This window comes from Cydia strobilella, chromosome 5 (genome assembly GCF_947568885.1).
Source record: "Cydia strobilella chromosome 5, ilCydStro3.1, whole genome shotgun sequence".
Lineage (NCBI taxonomy): Eukaryota > Metazoa > Arthropoda > Insecta > Lepidoptera > Tortricidae > Cydia > Cydia strobilella.
Genome location: NC_086045.1, coordinates 20,891,859 through 20,910,862, shown reverse-complemented (window position 1 = coordinate 20,910,862; position 19,004 = coordinate 20,891,859).

The following is a 19,004-nucleotide window of genomic DNA, read 5'->3' as shown; positions in this document are numbered from 1 at the left end:
AGAACTGTCATGGACCATCGACGCATGAGGTATAACATAGGATCGTCGTATATGTGCACAGCCCTATTAAGAGGTAGAGGTACCTATATGTAGGCGCGAAGAATGCCGCTAACAGCAGAGTAAACCGACGCTTATTGAGGGCATTTCGACGGCCGCTTGAAAGATGCCGACGCTGTAATCTCGCCGCCTCGCTTCCGGTCATCCTGGTAGGAAATTATTCACTATAGGAAGCTGGGTGGATTACTATAGTGTACAGGAATGGAAATTGGCGATTACCGGACAAGGCTTCGCAAACTCTTTTCCTGTCGAAGAATGTAGTATCCAAAGAGGATATAATGATAGTAAATTGTGTAACCACAGTAAATTCACTGCCATCTATCGACATACTTTAAAACTGAAAATGAAGATTTATAAAAATACGATAAAATGTCTTTAAAATGATTGATTTATTTATTGGTAAAATCATTGTTTTACAGGTCAAGATTACAATTAAGTCATAATAAGTCATATAATGTATTTAAATATGGATAAATGTTTTATTTTTGTTTTCAATCATTATTTTTATGATTTTGACCCATGTTCTTTCACTGATATGCGTTAAAATTGTTAAATAACAAACGAAACCGTCAACGCCCTCTATACGAGAGTAGGCCAAAGGTAGTGGTGCCATCTGATCGAGAATCAAATTTTCGTGATTTTCGAGGCACGTTTTTTCCTTAGACTGTATTCATCTATTACGGAGTTATATCTATCTTTGCTATAACTTATAATTCCATGAGAACTAAACCACACCACAAAACTATACGGCATCACTGCTACAGAGGCCCGACTCGAGCAAACAAACGCTGTCATGTTTGCCCGCCCTCGCTGTTTGCCCTTTGACAGCATCAGCAGTCTTAAGGTCGTTAACATGTCCTGACTGAATGCGTCACATAATCATCCGACTAGTCATTAGACTAGCCAAATAATGATGACACAGACCATAGAGTAACTTATACTAGAGCGGTACTGTCATAGTAAATTTTGTAACCCCAGTAAATTCACTGCCATCTGTCGACACACTTTAAAACTAAAAATGAAGATTTATAAAAATACGATAAAATGTATTTAAATATAGATAAATGATTTTTTTATTTGCATTAATTATTTTTATGATTTTGACCCATGTCCTGCACTGATATGCGTTAAAATTGTTAAATAACAAACGAAACCGTCAACGCCATCTATACGACAGTTGGCCAAAACTAGTAGCGCCCTCTGAACGAGAATCTAATTTTCTTGATTTTCGAGGCACGTTTTTTCCTTAGACTGTATCCATCTATTACGGAGTTATATCTATCTTTGCACAGACGGTGTGCCGGAAAGGATTCCGTTGCACAAGCTGTGTAGCTTTTACGCACTCGATCTGAACTATACACAAACTACCGAAAATATATTCAGGAATTTCAGGATCGTTGAGTGTATTTGATAAAGGAAAGGATTCCGTTGCACAAGCTGTGTAACTAAATTTACGCACTCGATCTGAACTATACACAAACTACCGAAAATATATTCAGAAATTTCAGGATCGTTGAGTGTATTTGATAAAGGAAAGGATTCCGTTGCACAAGCTGTGTAACTAAATTTACGCACTCGATCTGAACTATACACAAACTACCGAAAATATATTCAGGAATTTCAGGATCGTTGAGTGTATTTGATAATATTTCTCGTTTGTTGCAACATTCTATGGAAAAAAATTAATAATCCACAATTCCGGAATTTTTTAAGGTGACTGAACTTATCGATAGCTGAAAAGTCGATAAAATTCAACGTTCCAACTCTATTAACGTTTGATTTTTGCCATGAGCAATTCCGCCCTCTGCTTATAAGTTACTGAATGTTTAGGCTTAATCCTGCTCACGTCTCCTGAATCACCCTGTATATAAAAGTCTTCCCTTCTTAGTATAAGTAAGAAGGTAATGGTAATACTCACTCTTGTCATGATACTTTACTGATAGTCCCCCTGACGGGCGGATCTACGCAACCTTACACTGAGCATGGCCCGACATGCTCTTGGCCGTTTTTTTAGTTATAGGTACTGTAAGTCTTTAGTTTCATTAAACAATAATTATTTGATTACAATTAAGCATTACAAATGAAATATAATATATCTACTTATTTTTTTTATAATAAGCTATACCTAAAGTAACTACGTATTAAAAATAAATCTATATAACCTACGTACCTAATATTATAAATGCGAAAGTGTGTCTGTCTGTCTATCTGTTACCTCTTCACGCTTAAACCGGTGAACCGATTTAGTTGAAATTTGGTATAGAGATAGTTTGAGTCCCGGTGAAGGACAAAAAGATTGCAGATTTTATTGAACGGAAACTATCTACATACATACCTATATCTCTAGTATCTCTACGTATTTGGAAAAGTATTTGAGGGTTGAGGGTGACATCAGATACTGTTGTTTGTGTGCGTCGTTTCATTAGCATATACGTAGTAGATGCCTTTTAGGAAAAAATAATAAATAAATTATTGAAATGAAATGAAATGAAATATATTTATTGCTAGAAAATAGTGTTGTCATACAATCGGTGGTCTTAAAATAAATAGTAGTCCTTATGTTCTACCCTATGATAGGCATGCAATGTAAAGGAAGCGGCAGGCAAGCATGCAAACAATACAATTTAAACTATAAACATTTAAGGCATATCAGATGATGAAAATTACAATTACGAAATTATTTGAATAACTAAGTGTCAGGGTAGGAAAATAAGTTAAACATGTCAATTTTAAAATTATTGCATTAAAAATTAATAAATTACCAAAAATGATGAATAAGAGAATAATAATATTAATACGAACTCGTAATATAAAACAAATGTGAGAAAAACCCACGTAAACAAAGGGTTTTCTGACGTATCGGGTAGGTTTTTAGGGTAGTCTGGCAAATATGTGAAATACGTCGTTAGGTACGTTGACGGTTTTCCGGGTTTTTCACGGCTTCGTCGCGTTATCTTTTGCGTAACCAGTTTACAGCCGAATTTTACACTCTAAGTAAGTAAACATAAAATTATTGACTCAGTTTTGTCTCGTTAGAGGAAATACCGAATAATTGTTTGAAATTTAGAAGTGTATTAGCGTTAGCGCCATATTAATTGCATACTCTTAATATTATTTGCAAAGAGTCACATGATAAATTTTATAATCATAAATGATTTCTTGTACAACTTATGATTACAATGATGATGATGAAATAAACTCGCTTTAATGTGAATATTTCCATATTTTTCTGAACTATGTAGGTATACCAAAAATACAATGCACCATCGAATATAAAACGACAACATTTGACTATAGGTAATAAGTAGGTGATTATTAATATTGTCTTCGGTTACCGCGATAGTTACTCATGAAATAAAACTATGAAAACGGATTATATCGCGTATATTGAATTTATAATACATCCCGACGTTTCGAACTCTTTACAGCGTTCGTGGTCAACGGGTGACTGAGGAAAAATTACAAAGTGCAAAAATACCCACATACTAAAATAATGAACAATCATAGACTACAAACTTTAAGGCTGGTTGTACATGCAAAATCGGTTCATAAGGCTAGTTATACACTATCATTATTTTTCAAGTAAAGATATATATATATATATACGCGATAAAAAACTGCGCGCTGTAAAGAGTTCGAAACGTCGGGATGTATTATAAATTCAATATACGCGATATAATCCGTTTTCATAGTTTTATTTCATAGGTGATTATTGTTAATTAATAATCGTAGCTCCTATCTATGGCCAGATTTTAAAATTGATCTTTTCATTTCATGAAATGATAGGTTGGCCACATTATAAAAAATCATCATCATTCGCTTGCCCTTATCCCATTCATTTGGGGTCGGCGCAGCATGTCTTTTTCTTCCATACCTCTCTCTCGCCCGTCATCTCATCATTCACTCGCGTTCGTTTCATATCATCTCTCACACAGTCCATCCACCTTTTCCTCGGTTTTCCTCTCCTCGTACCTCCCTCCACATTCATTCGTAATACCTTTCTTGTCACATGACTTTCATCCCTCCGCATTACATGTCTGTACGTAATTTAAAAAGTTAAATCAACCTAACCATATCATGAATTGATCAATTCTTAAATGGCATTTTATAGTTTAATTATATAATAGTTATTATTATAAATTATTTGTTACAATATCATAAGTTTGTTAAAATTTCGTGTAAGTTAAATGGTCATTTTTGTTATTTTAGTTTTAGAAATTAATCTTTAGATTCTAAATTTTTATTTGTACAAATAGTTTGATTTAACACACAATTTTTTGCTTATCGGGCGGCTCCATCACCTAAATCATCAATTTGTGTTTTAAACAAATAAAGAATTTTGTATTTTGTATTTGTTTTAAATAAACAAAATGTAGGTAGGTACGACTGACCACGACATCCAATTAGTTGTGTCGATAAATTACATTTGAAAAGGTTGGTTGGATTCACTAAACTTCAATGTATTACTATCTGGTCGGTAATTGTAACATAAGCGTGTACTAACATTATGATTTCTTGAAAACACCTCTCAATCATGAATATACTCGTAGGTACTACCTACTCGAGTCGAGTATTAGCAGATAAAACAGTCGTTATCAAGTGTAAGCAGGTTGGCTTAATCCCTCGGATTGATATCTTGATAAAGTCTGGATTATCGGTGAACATGAAAGCGCTTAATTGAATTGTTAATCCTATTTGCCTTCGTCACTGGCTATATCGCGCTACACGTAACTGCAGTTCTTGATGAACTCTAAATCTGCAGATAATTTGAAGTAAGCCGCCTCGTCATAAAATGTACCTGCGTTTGTTTTGTGAGGTAACAAGTGTAACAACCTTCGTTTGTTTCAAAATAAACGTTAAATATGTAACGGATTTGGGAAATGCCGGGTACTGGTATTGTGAATGTAACAATCCATTCAAGCAGCTTCGATGTGGTGTGATTTTCGATGTCGGCGGTAGGCCTACCTACATACAATCAGAAATAGGTAAACACCGGAGAATTTAGGTATTTTGAATATGTTGATTGACTTCATATTAATAATCGAAAATATCTTCGACATCAAAAATGTCCACTGTCCAATATATTATATAAAGCGATTGAATTGCTAAAATAATGACTAAACAAATTATTATTATTTTCTATAGCATTATTTAAGTGATCGTAACTAAATTGCCTGTTGAGCTGTTGATGATTGGCTATAAAGGCTATTTGTAGGGAGGTTCATCTATGCTAGTCTTGATTCACTTATTTTTAGGGTTCCGTACCCAAAGGGTAAAAACGGGACCCTATACTAACTCCGCTGTCCGTCTGTCCGTGTCAATTACCGTTCGAAATTATCACAGATGATGTATTTCTGTTGCCGCTATAACAACAAATACAGAGAAGTACGGACGTCACCGACCACCGAGGGGGTGCGCGAGTCCGACTCGCACTTGGCCGATTTTTTTTTACTCTTCGTATCCTTTTATTTATCTGTTCTGTGCATTAAAATGAGCTCAGATTACAACAACTACAATTTAATTATATTAGACAGTCAATACCCGATAAAATATAGCTAGGTGGTTAGTTTCACAAACGACCGAAGGCATTTTGAATTGTGAAACATCTTTTAAACGTCCTATAATGTTTGATAGCTATGTATCTAATCTATATACGTACTTACGTTTCTTGAAACGATTAATGCCATTAACACTGAATTCTAAAAAGGTCAGACGATAAACCGAATAAACGTATAGGCGTCATAAATTTTGTCTTCGCCGCACAAAACATATTTCCATAAAGTTATCCGCGGCTTTCGTTCAATGCGGCGTCATCGTATAGACTCAGCGTGAAATGATAGTGATAGCCAAAGTGGTCAAAATATTTCGAATCACATCATCCTTAAGGCCGTTCCATCGGATTGCCGCTGTCACTGTCACATTTCGCAAGAAAGAATGCATGGGAAAGATGCACTGCGCGCCAAGTGTCAATTTTAATCGAATTTAGTCGATTTTTATTTATTTTAAAAACGTTACCTTACAATATCAAAATTCGAAAGCTATGAAATTACTATTTAAGTTAAGATTGTTTTTTCTTCTTTTTTTGTTTATAGTATCACATCATAAATAACCGAATAAAGTTTGATTAAAAGTCCGAGTTAAAGGTTACTTTGGGAATGAGTTGTATCGAGCGAAGTGTCATAATTCGTGTATCGGAAGCTATGTTATTAAAGATAATATAATCAAGAACTACATATATTTTTTCCACGTCTACGAATATCAACGACTCTTAGAAAAACATGATCATAAGGAGATTTTTCGCCTTCTGGCTCAGGGAACCGCCTATGGTTAAAAGGCGTGTGACGATATATTGGGCCAATTTAGCCGTCACTTATTTATTTGATATTGACAGTCAGCACTTAAACGTAGAACAAAGCAATTTAAGTAGTCGTTGTATAATCTAGGTGTACTATTACAACCTACTTAAGTAAGTAATGTCGTCGCCGAGTATAGTACCCATAGTACAAGCGTTAGCTTAGTTTAGGGCTAGGTTGATTTTCGGAGGGCGCCGTGGTGGAATGTTATCGATCCCAGTGCGCCCTCACGAACGGCCAAGGGTGAAACGCCGGAGTGGGTTTAGTGGGTAGGGCCAATTCTCCCCCCCTCTCGCCAAGAGAGGGAAAAGGAGCAGCGAGTCCCACACACCGTGCGTAAGTGCATTCCCACTCCGACAAAAAAAAAAGAAAAAAAAAAAAAAAAGGCTAGGTTGATCTGTGTAAGATTGACCCGAAATATTGTACTTATTCATTTTCTTTTGATTAATGTACTTTTGATGTATGTATACGTTAATAATAAAAAGTGTTATTTTTAGATACGCGTTTATTGCCGTCTATCAATTACTCTAATGAGCGTAAACTTCGATTCGTTTTCGATTTGGTTGCAATTAATTGCGGAGTTCACTAAAACCTATGAGAGCATTGTTAGCCTACCTAATAATTACCTATATTGCAATTTAGCCTATATATCAAGTTCTGCTTGTAATATTTGTTGTAGTCAATAAGTGAAACACATCGATTTAATAGCCGAGTGGGTACGACCAGGTACGATTCTTAGGTAAAGTTTTTATTATATAAACTTGTGACATTGGAACCGTTTTTAAGTGGCATCGGCGCTAGTTTATGTTTTTAATGTGGAACTCGAGGCATGAATATGTGATGCGATTTGACGTGGAGTAAGATTTATGTTTTTATAACCCTTCTAATTTATTGTGGGTAATAAAATACGTCGAAACCCAGCGGTTTGATATCGCTTACCTCGCGATGCCGAGGGTTCAGCCGAGCCCACGCTCAAATAAAAATTAACTACCTAAGTAGTTTAATTAAACTATGTTACAATACTAATTAACGACCGATACACTGAGAGAAATGTTTGCATACCTAACACTCCTAACAGTAACTGAATAGTTTGTTACTATATATAACCGGTCAAACAATTTTGTCAGTAGAAAAAGGAGCGAAATTATAATTTACTACCTACATTTTTTTAAATTTGCCTTTTTTCTATTGACTGACAGAAATGGTTTGAGTATACTTACACAAAGAATGAGACTTGCGAACTATGTGTACAGCCTGTTACAAAATCCAATAGGTATAATAGGATATTTAGCAAAACTTAGGTATTACTTTTTAAGTTCTGTTATTTATTGAATTATTACTCAATGGGTTCGGCCAATAAGTTTTTTAGTGTCTGCCATTACGATTACCAGCTTGTCATTTAGTTGCTGTATCCAATTAATTAACAATCCAATCTATACTCTGATTTGTAATTAGATTCCAAAAAACTAACCTCACTCAGATCCTTTTTCTTTCGTAATAATGGAAAATATGTAAAGAAGTAAATTCAAATTTCCCTTTTGCATACTCTAGCATTTAAAATAAATATAGATGTATCCTTTTAGCTTTGTTTAGTTTCTTAAAACATACGGAAAAGGGAAAAAGTGAGGTTAGGTTTTTTGGAATCTAATTACAAATCAGAGTATAGGTAAAATTTCAAAATTTGTTTCTTTTTTCGATTTTAACGCAGTAATCGAGCAATGCAAGGTCGTTAAGCGCCGACGGGCCCAAGACCATTAAAAGGCTTTTTGCTTCGTTTTAGCACGTGATATTTTTGCGAAAGGTAAAAAGGCGGTGAAACTCAAAGCGATAACGCACCGAAAAGGGCGTCCGTCCGTCAAAATATGTACAAACTGTGGCCGTAATGGGATAAAGACTAAACAATAAAAAAATGGACATCTTATTTAAAAGTATTAACAATACGGCCAGCATTCGTGCGATGCTGCCTGCACAATGGTGGTTTTTATGGCATCGTAAAGCGTTTTTGTCAGGCTCGGTCGATACTCGTAGCTAAACGGAGAGCCGACAAAAAACATTTACAAAAATGGTTCTTGAGAAAATCGTAGCCAGTTTTATGTAACGAGATTGTGTTGATAAGGAAAATTGGTTTAAGTTTCAGTCTTATAAACTATTTAGGGTAGGTACCAGAAGAATATTTCATTATTAGCCTCCCTGTTAAATAAATAAATTTAACGGAATGAAAAAGAAATTCCTACAGTAGTTTTTGTTTGTCTTTTCGGTTCCCAATAGTACAGTCGCCACCACATATATTGGAGCATTTGGAGCGGTGCTCAACTGCTCACTAATATCTGAACACGCCTCTATTGTCAAGGCTCTAGAGTACGTGTTAAGATGATTTTGACCACCGCGGCCGCTCCGATATATCTGATGGCGACTGTATATTGATGCCCCTTACCCTTCCCTTGTCCTCCATGACAAATGTCCACTATTTTGATAGGTGTCTAGTGTCTACATAGAAAACTACTTCGACACCGATTACTCACGAAACCAGAAATCTCTAGTAAAATTATGTAATTGTGCAATACTCATGAACGCTCGTCGTGAACTCGTCGTGAACGCTGCTCGCACTATTAGTGCTTGAGAAAGGAGACCTAGGCTCTCCGAAACATGTCGCGCGAGTGACTAAAACAAGTGAGTCTAAACCGTAAAATGATTTAATGTTAGAATGTCTCACAACAGTTTAAATTCGATTGTGCAATACTCATTAAAAAGGAGTCCCAATTACTTAGGTACCTAGAATATGAAATCCGCAAATTGGTTATCGCATTTAATTTTACATATTTAGTACAAAATATCCGCTTTTCTCGGGACTTTTATTAGAGTCACTAGAATCTAGGGCCTAGATTAATATTCGCTAGCTATATAGTTTTTAGGATGCATATGCTAATGAATAAATTAGACGATATGAAGAGTTAACGGCAAGTGCTTACAAAATTAACAAGCTAAGGTAATACAGATAACAGAATACAGGCGGATGAACAAATAAAATTAGGCGTGGTTATTTTAAGTCATTATCTGCACCCATTGTAACTCCGGTGGCCGCGGCATAAGGCAAAAGGGGATACCTTTATTTTGTACACATTTGTGAAGTTAAACCCCTAAACTCATTGTTTAAACGGCCGCGAACTACGGGAAACTCCTAAAGTAAGTTACGCCCATTGTCCTAATTTCTCAAAGGGCGCCGAAACAATAAGAATCGGGGAATCTTTTTAACTCGCTTATCGATGCAAAAAACCGACAAAAAGTTTTTTTTTAACAAATGTAGAGATAGTGATTTGCATATGCCGGTGGTATCAATAGCTGCCTAACTTCAAAATAGTTTTAAACGCAAGGCAAATCAAATTCAAGAATACCTTCTCTGTAGGTAATATTAAACAGGAATTAGGGCCTTTTTTTATATTTATGTCGATTCTATATTTTTGTCAGATTTTGATAAAAATTGATAGGTTTGATAAGCTCCTTAATCTGATCGGAATGAACACGAAATCCAAAGGGACAATAATTCCACACGTTTTCCGTAACTCAGTGGAAGATTTCGTAGGACATACGGGTGAAAATGCGCTTATGTTGTACAAAATAGGGAACTCTATCCACCAAATTTTATCAAAATCTAAGAAAAATTAAAAATGCACCGAATTTGGATGAATGAATGGATGAATTTGGACCATAGTTGTACCTAACTTGTGGACTAAAGTTACCCGGTACCTACCTAAGTTTAAATACATAATGTACGTATGTACCTAGATAGTGCAGAGCCAAATCACGAAGTAGCTAGCGTGTGTTTACGTGACCCCTCGTTACAGCCTCGAACCTGAATGCACCATAAACCTGGAGGCGTACTCTGATTGTAATAACAGGTTATAAATTTGATCTGGATTTCTTATATTATGATCTTATGGATATGATTTGTCAGTGTCAAAAGTGCCATTTAACCAGATACGTCACGTTGGACACTGAATTCCATAACAGATCAAGATCAAATCCATAACCTGTAATCGAAATCCGAATACGCCTCCTGGGCTACGTTAGGAAAGGAAACCACTTATATTTTAATAAGAGCTGCGATTATGCTCCATAAAACGCTGTAAATATGTAGTTAGTCTGGTTCCCCGACGAACAGCAATTTGCGAGGGCCGTGCGTGCGAGCTTCACGTACCTATACTACGTACTCCTGTTTATTGAGTCTGAAAATCACTCCTAGCACCAGCGGCTGTTACCAACCAGGGATGTTGCGGATGCCGATTTTTTTGACATTTCTAGAGGCTCATATCCGCGGATGCGGATGTCGAGATTAGGCACATAAAAAACGTCAAATATTACACTAGTCATTTTTATTAAAAAAAAAAACGAAACTTTTAGTATTTGATCAAGAATATAGGTGCCCCACTATCGCATTACTATACTAAAGTCCAAATAAAACAAATTTTTCACTTCTTGTCGCTGTCCGTCATAGGCTAAAGTGCTTGATAGACGAATCACAAAAACGAAACGAGATTCCTATTGGCTAATAACGAAATTACCTAGCACTTACGCCGCCGCTAAGACGTTCCTGTACCTACCTGTTCCACATCCGCATCCGCATAGATTTTATGCGGATGCGGATGTTGAAAATAATGCGGAAGTTCCGCGGTTGCGGATGCGGATGCGAATATTCGCAACATCCCTGTTACCAACTAACATGCCATGTTAAGATTGTTAAGAGTCCCCAGCTCCCCGGCGAGCTCGGTCAAATTACATCTTCCCATACAAACGTAGTTCCGCTCTCATTTTAAAACTGAGATATATGTGGGTAGAGTGGGGAGCAATGAAACGCACTCGTACCGATGCACAGCTGGTTTATTACTGACTTATGTATGTGTAAGGTATCGGGATGCGCGCGCGCACACATAGACATGCATACATACATATCAACTCCTCCCGACTTAATTTGGGAATCTGGGAACGATTACAACAAATTTATTAATTACTTGCTAAACCTTATAATTAATTTTCTTAAGCCTAGGTCTTAAGTTACATCCAGGCTGAGGAGCAGGCGATGAGCCTGACGAGACTTCCTCACTATTGTCTATTACACAATACAAATATTCTTTATTGCTCACCAATATGAAAAAGAACATGACATACAAACTAAGCACGTAAATTAACTACGTGTTGGATTGTAATGAAACTTTGCACATACAATGACATGAGGTATATCTAGGTCTGTAATTAGTTTTTATAGCTCTAGTATATATATAAAACAAAATAGAGCAAATGAAATAGAACTATGAAAACGGATTATATCGAGTATATTGAATTTATAATAAAATAAATAAAAATAAAATAATACATCCCAACGTCACCTGTTGACCACGAACGCTGTAAAGGGTTCGAAACGTCGGGATGTATTATAAATTCGATATACGCGATATAATCCGTTTTCATAGTTTTATTTCATGAGTAACTATCGCGGTAACCGAAGACGAAATAGAGCATAAACAAGTTTTGTATGAAAAACTTAAATTCGCTGTATTTTTTTAACTATTGTATCTGAAGCTACATAAACTAATTAGTACAAAGTTTCAGAGCAATCTAGATAATAGTCGTTTTGAAATGAGAGCGTAATTACGTTTGTATGGAGAACCGAGATTTCCGAGGACTCTTAATCATTTCTAGCCTTTTAGTTTAAGTTTTAAGTACACAACTCGACCCGCATTTTTAAGTTAAATTACCTTAAAAATGTTCCACCCACCATTTTCTCCATATGTTGGCGCTTAATAACATATATTTACATCTTATTGACCTAACAAAGTTATCATTTCGGTGGCCTCTTAGCTATTACCATACCCATTTGTGGCATTGATTGACTGTAAGATATAAACAATTGAAGGTTGTTTTTTACACGTAAAAACTTACTTTATGTAGATTATTTGATATTAAACTGGTTACTAACTAGGTGAATTGGCCGCTTGGCTCAAATAACTTCTACTACTTCTCAGGGATAATACATTTTTACACAGTAAGACAATATAACAGAATAGAACTTATATAAATTAAATATATAATCAAGATAAATGATTTCAAATTAAATTTATAAGTGGAAAAAATACTACCTTGGGTGAGACTTGAACTCACAGCCTCTGGATTGATACTCCAGCGCTCTACCAACTGAGCCACCAAGACCTCATCCATTCCATAGTCACCAAATCTTTCCCTAATCGATGTGCTACTGTTTCTAAAACAATTCTAAGCTTAAAAACATCGTTCGCGAATTTCAAATTAATCAACGAAACAAATATTCGAAATTTTTCAGAATAAGTTGGCGCTCGTGAGCCTCGAACTGGGAAGCTAATTCTCTAAAGAGTAACCAACAAAGCGAGCGAGTCCTATACCTGTATCATAGAGTAACTTATACTAGAGCGGTACTGTCATAGTAAATTTTGTAACCCCAGTAAATTCACTGCCATCTGTCGACACACTTTAAAACTAAAAATAAATATTTATAAAAATACGATAAAATGTATTTAAATATGGATAAATGTTTTTTTTTATTTGCATTAATTATTTTTATGATTTTGACCCATGTTCTTTCACTGATATGCGTTAAAATTGTTAAATAAGAAACGAAACCGTCAACGCCATCTATACGACAGTTGGCCAAAGCTAGTAGCGCCCTCTGAACTAGAATCAAATTTTCTTGATTTTCGAGGCACGTTTTTTCCTTAGACTGTATCCATCTATTACGGAGTTATATCTATCTTTGCCTGTATGATATACAGGATGCCCTTACGTGTGGTGTCCACGCGTTGGTTGATATATAGAGGATAACGCGGACGCAAACAATAAAGCGATAAGTAGATTTGTCGGTGCGTTTCATGTGCGCCTTTGACGTGTAATCCGCCGCCTACCGCCGCCTACGCCTGCCCTTATGTACATAAAGTGTAATTAATACGTGTTTACTGGATAAAGGCGTCAAAATAATTAGTGTCCATGGAAAACAAAGAGTTAATTTTTTCCACGTTTATATACAGTATGTATGTATAGTAAGAAGATTCTTCATAAAGCAATTTCATTTACTTCCCAAATATGTGCGCTGTTTTCTTAGCATTATATATTGTCGTGGCCAGATCTTAGAATTGATCATGCTGTTGCAATCATTTGATAAAATTATCGGTTGGGCACATAATGAAAAATTCAAACTTAACCTAACCATTTCATGAAGTGATCAATTTTAAAATGACATTTCATGAAATGTTCAAAATCATCATGAATAAATCATATCATATCATATCATAATCTGGCCACGACGTGTACATATTATCTACATTCATGATTATTCATCCCTCAAAAATTGCCTCAACGACTGAATCTAAGAGTCGAAAATAGTGCATACAACGGAGACTGGCTGAGAATTACAAAAAAGCCAAATTGCAGCTGGAATGCTTGCAGGCTAGGAGGATATTACCAAACGGAGCCGCTACGTCTGTAATTTGCTGTACAAAAAAGTCTGCCAATTTTTACGTGGGAGGGGAACGTCAAATGTATACGTAACGTCAAAATAGCCATGTCAGATAAACGTCAGTCCATACATTGTGTATGCCATTGGTCGACTATTTTCGATAGAGGGGAATACCTGTTAATGGCTACTCCGTTTGGTTATATCCTCCTAGGATGCAGGCATTTAAATTTGGGTCCTCTGCGGACTCAGGAGTCAGGCCGCGTAGCCAGCATGCCAATCGCTAACGCTTCGTAGCGAACGAAACCTAACTGTCACTGTCATACTAATATGGAAGAGTGACAGAGACCCAAAGCGATTCGATAGCGAAGCGCAAGCGATCGTCACCGGCCACGTACAATTACGTACGCACTTACAAATTACAAATTACAAAATTCTTTATTTCATAAAAATGTACATTTTTGTGATACTTACATGCGTATTGCGTACCTAATTCAAACAGCTGTCATAACAAGTTATAATAACAAAATATATTTAAACGACTACTAAAATAAACGTAAAAAAGGATTGACTTAGTATATTGTTTTATGAACTTACAGCAATAACAAGTTTTATTGAGTTACTGACGAAGATTATAAAAATCAGTTACTAGTTAATAGTAGGTACATCCGCGAAGTCCAAGTGTTGCACGTAGGCAAGGCTTCGTTATCTACTGTATCGGTAACTTTATAAAGCTTTTATTAAGGTTTAATTAGCATTAGCACGCCAAAGAAACTATCTGGAACCGTCTCATGCGCGTCATCCATGTCAAGGCTGACCGTTGTTTACCTCACGGCTCAATACTGCATCACTGAATACAGATAAACTTGCGCATTCACCAATTTTACGGTAATTATTGTTGGCGCGAGCTTCTATGACTAGACGATAGAAACAATGAACGTCGTTTAATGCCCGTGCCCCGTGCGTATGGCAGTCCATAAAATGGGGTGACGCGTGACGCCATTTTTGTTCCGAGCTGTCTTTTAATTGAGCACTATACATTTATGGAATCATCATCGAGTTATTAAAGACCGGTCTGGCCTATTGGGCCCCTGGTGACCCTGACCCTGCCCGTGAAGCCGATGGTCCTGAGTTCGAATCCCGGTAAGGGCATTTATTTGTGTGATGAACATAGGGGCTAGGTTGATTTGTGTAAGATGTTCCCTAATATAATCAAGGGCTACGGCCGGGGACTTTTGATATGTTCACCTCCTAACTAGTCCAAACAAAGTTACGAAGTCAAAAATTGTGTTCCTAGCATTTGCCTCTAGGTAGGTATATCTTCTTACTGCTTGGCCTAAAAGTGAGGAGTTAGTGTTTATGATTTGTTTACGAAACATACCTTAGGTAGGTATTTAAACTGTTTTTCTCCATCACATCATAACGTAGTACAGTCACCATCAGATATATCGGAGCGCCCGAGGTGCTCATAATAACGCCTTGACAATAGAGGCGTGTTCCGATATTTGTGAGAGCCTTGACCTCTCAGAGATATCTGATGGCGACTGTACCAGTAGTTCCGGAACTCGGAATTTGACACATTGTCACTGGTATATAAACGTATAGGTACCTAACTAGTGTGCTAATATAGTCATGCATAATACCTATACCCAAAGCCAAAATACCTATAGCCAAAATTATACCTAGTGTAGGCGAAAAGCTGAAATGTTGTATATTAATTGCATTAACTGGATTATTTTATTAAATAAATTAGATTAGCTGCGAGTGATAGCTTTATAAAAACATACCATAAAACTATCAGCAGGCGCTGGTAATTAGGAATAGATGTACTTAATTACGATTACGAAATAACGAAGAGAGATTGGCGTCTAGAGCACAGGTATTTTAAATAATTTCGCAGTAACATTATATTATTAGAATTTATAATGGCTACCGTGGGTTGTATAGGTACTATAATTAGCTGGAATAAATAACTGAGTTGAAATTGGTTGAAATAAGTCGTTGGCGCAGCTGTATATAGAAGGCATGTGTATGTAATGGCAGCGAGCGGGGGCTCGTTATTTTCTGGTCAATTGCCGCTTTACGGCGCTCGCGCATCCCGCTTCCAATTACTGCCCAGCCGCCAACGCTATAAACTATTCACCCGCCTCTATAAACCTTATATCATACACTCAATTCAACACAAAACCAGCTTTATACCCATATCAGTAAGATACAATTTATATTGACCTGAAACATAGACGCATACGACGCAATCTCACGCCAGATGCAAATTACGCTTAGGTAAAACGTGTCTGTAGTCCGTCCTGGGCTTTTTTTTATAATTATACCGGGTCGGTTACTTGGAAATGCATTCACGGGAAACCGGTGATGGTTTCTTGATGTTTAATAGGCTTAGATTAAAGTTAAAAGCCGGGCCGAGCTGCTATTTAATGATGGTTCTCAGGGCCATGAGTCGATGCAAGTATGTAATACATAGCTGGAGCTCTCATTAGGTTTGAACAACGAATGAAAATATTCTGAGTCTCAATTTGATTCGATAAAGTAAAAATAATGACTATCACACCGTTAAAATTACGATTTAACGTCTGAAGTTTAAAATTTTGAAAGCCAAGACCAAAGAGCAAGGTGATAGTTACGTGACATCATCACTACTCAAAACTAAGAAAAAAATTATTAAATTAGCGATATGGTATCCATATCATCTTTTGTAATTTTCATTTGTTTTCAAGAATCTAACTGGGCCTGGGTCCCTGTAGATTCAATATTATATCGCTGACATTTTTATCGAAATCTTTTTTACCTATTTCAAAGGCAGCAACAGCAACACATAATGATAGGATTAAACGAACTTACCTGAAGTGAAGTTCAATCCTGATTATATGAAGTATTTAGTCCTGGATAATTTTAACAGTGTAGTAGTCTCGATCGCTGGCCAATCTGACGCGAATTTAGAGTCGCCGAGATGAAAGAAAAAATTACCAACTGTCACGATGACATTCATATAGTTTAGAGTATTCATGCACTAAATGGGAAGTAACCATGGATTCATGGTTACTCGAGGAGGGTGGGGATACCCCTTATCCAGGACTAAATACTTCATATAATCAGGATTGAACTTCACTTCAGGTAAGTTCGTTTAATCCTATCATTATATTCGTATTTAGTCCTGGATAATTTTAACAGTGTAGATGTTTAGAGAAGATAATTAAATAATTTGTAAAAATAAATGTCTCAAAAATCTACCCAAAAACAAGCACTTGTATTTATGGCAAGAATATGTATATCTATATATTATCTATCATGGAAACCTATACCTATCTCTATATTCCATAAAAAAATTAAAATTAAGGCTAAATAAACAAGTAGCTATGAGAAATCTCAAAATATCAAAATCGGCTTTTGAGTTTCCTGGCAAAAAGCAGAGAAATTTTAAAAAATTCTCCGACCAATTACATGAGAATTACCAATAATAAAATTAGGTTTTGAACTTATACTACTTTAATGGGTAAATACTCTGAGAATCAGAGATTTATTTACTGCGTTCAAAGTTTTGAACATGTAAAGATAAGAGTTTTGAGTTTTGATGTAAAGATAATTCATATCTAACAAGAGCAGCAGACAGTAACAGAGTAGTTATCTGGAGCATCCCTTTATGCTTAAAACATTATGTTCACTGGTGAGACCTACCCATATACTATGATCTTTATCTTGACCAATGTGAGACATCATAATTAGAAAATGTAAAGAAAATATGTAATAATGTACCTATATTGCGGTATATAAATATAAAGCCTCCATAAAAGAAAGAAGACATGAGAACTGTCAAAGATAAAGATAAAAGATATTTATTCGTTACTATTTATCTACCCTTTATTTTCTTGTTGCTTGTCTAAGACACATCAGACAAGGTTTTAAGACATTATGATGCTATAGTTTTCTCTTATATTATATTTGTTTATTCCAATAAATACATATTTCATTTCATTTATTTATTCATAAACAATAATAAATTGAGTCTAGACAGTCATATTTTCGGGGCATCACCCAGTAAAGGAAAAACGTGGCGTGGCAGTCTTTATTATTAATTTTTCTTCTCTAAAGATTTTAAAGAGTATTACTGTTTTAAATAAACATAAAAATAAAAGGAACTGTATTATTTGTTGAAACATGAAATATCTAAGACTGTAATTTTACTTTCAAAATCTCAAGTTGATTTATTATTTGTAACATACACCCTTAAGAAGACACTCATTGCTTCACATTCACGCAATTAAGCGTAATAGATTGTATCATGTCCATATTTTAAAGTCTGAATACCACTCTTCTTTTCCCAGACCTGGTGTATCTTGGGAGATTAGGACATGCTCGGAGTTGTTTAAACAACTTTCAACAATAGTACTAATAAATGTACATGGTGATTAAACATTAGATAGTTTATGTTGGAAGGGATTTAAGCACCCTTATTTAAAAAGTTGTTAAGTAACCACTTAACTAAGCTAAGTAAGTAATAGTCACTTACTATGCTATAAGGGGTAATATAAATAATACATCCTACACTTAAAATATTCTAAATTGCTTCCCTATCTAAAACAAGTTTCACATTGTCTTTTAATATATTTTATTTAATGTCTATATACATCTAGGAATATAAAAAGGTGATGCTGTTAGAGATAAAGAATCATATCTTTCAATTATTTGTTCTAGTATTTCTCAACCACTACCTACTGAATCTGACAAAAGATTCTAAATGAGTTAGTAAGTAAGCAATTTGAACCGAAACAACCTATAATTTGGTTCAGATAATATAAATTCTTATTATATTGAAAATGTGTGAAATTACCACCACATATGTATGTGGATCGGTCTGTGGCGTTTCCTGCATAATTCCATAATAAAAACCATGAATCAATTACAACATAAGCATTAGCCTTGAGAATCCGAAATACAATGAAAAACAGAAAATGACTATTCTCATTACATATCATAATTATGAGTTATTATGAACAGAAAGTTTGTCTCAAATGCTCTGTTAAATGCCACAAATAACTTCATAGATCAGTTTGGACAGTCTTACTGCTAAAAGGTCTTTCCAACTTCTGTTTGATCTATACTGAACA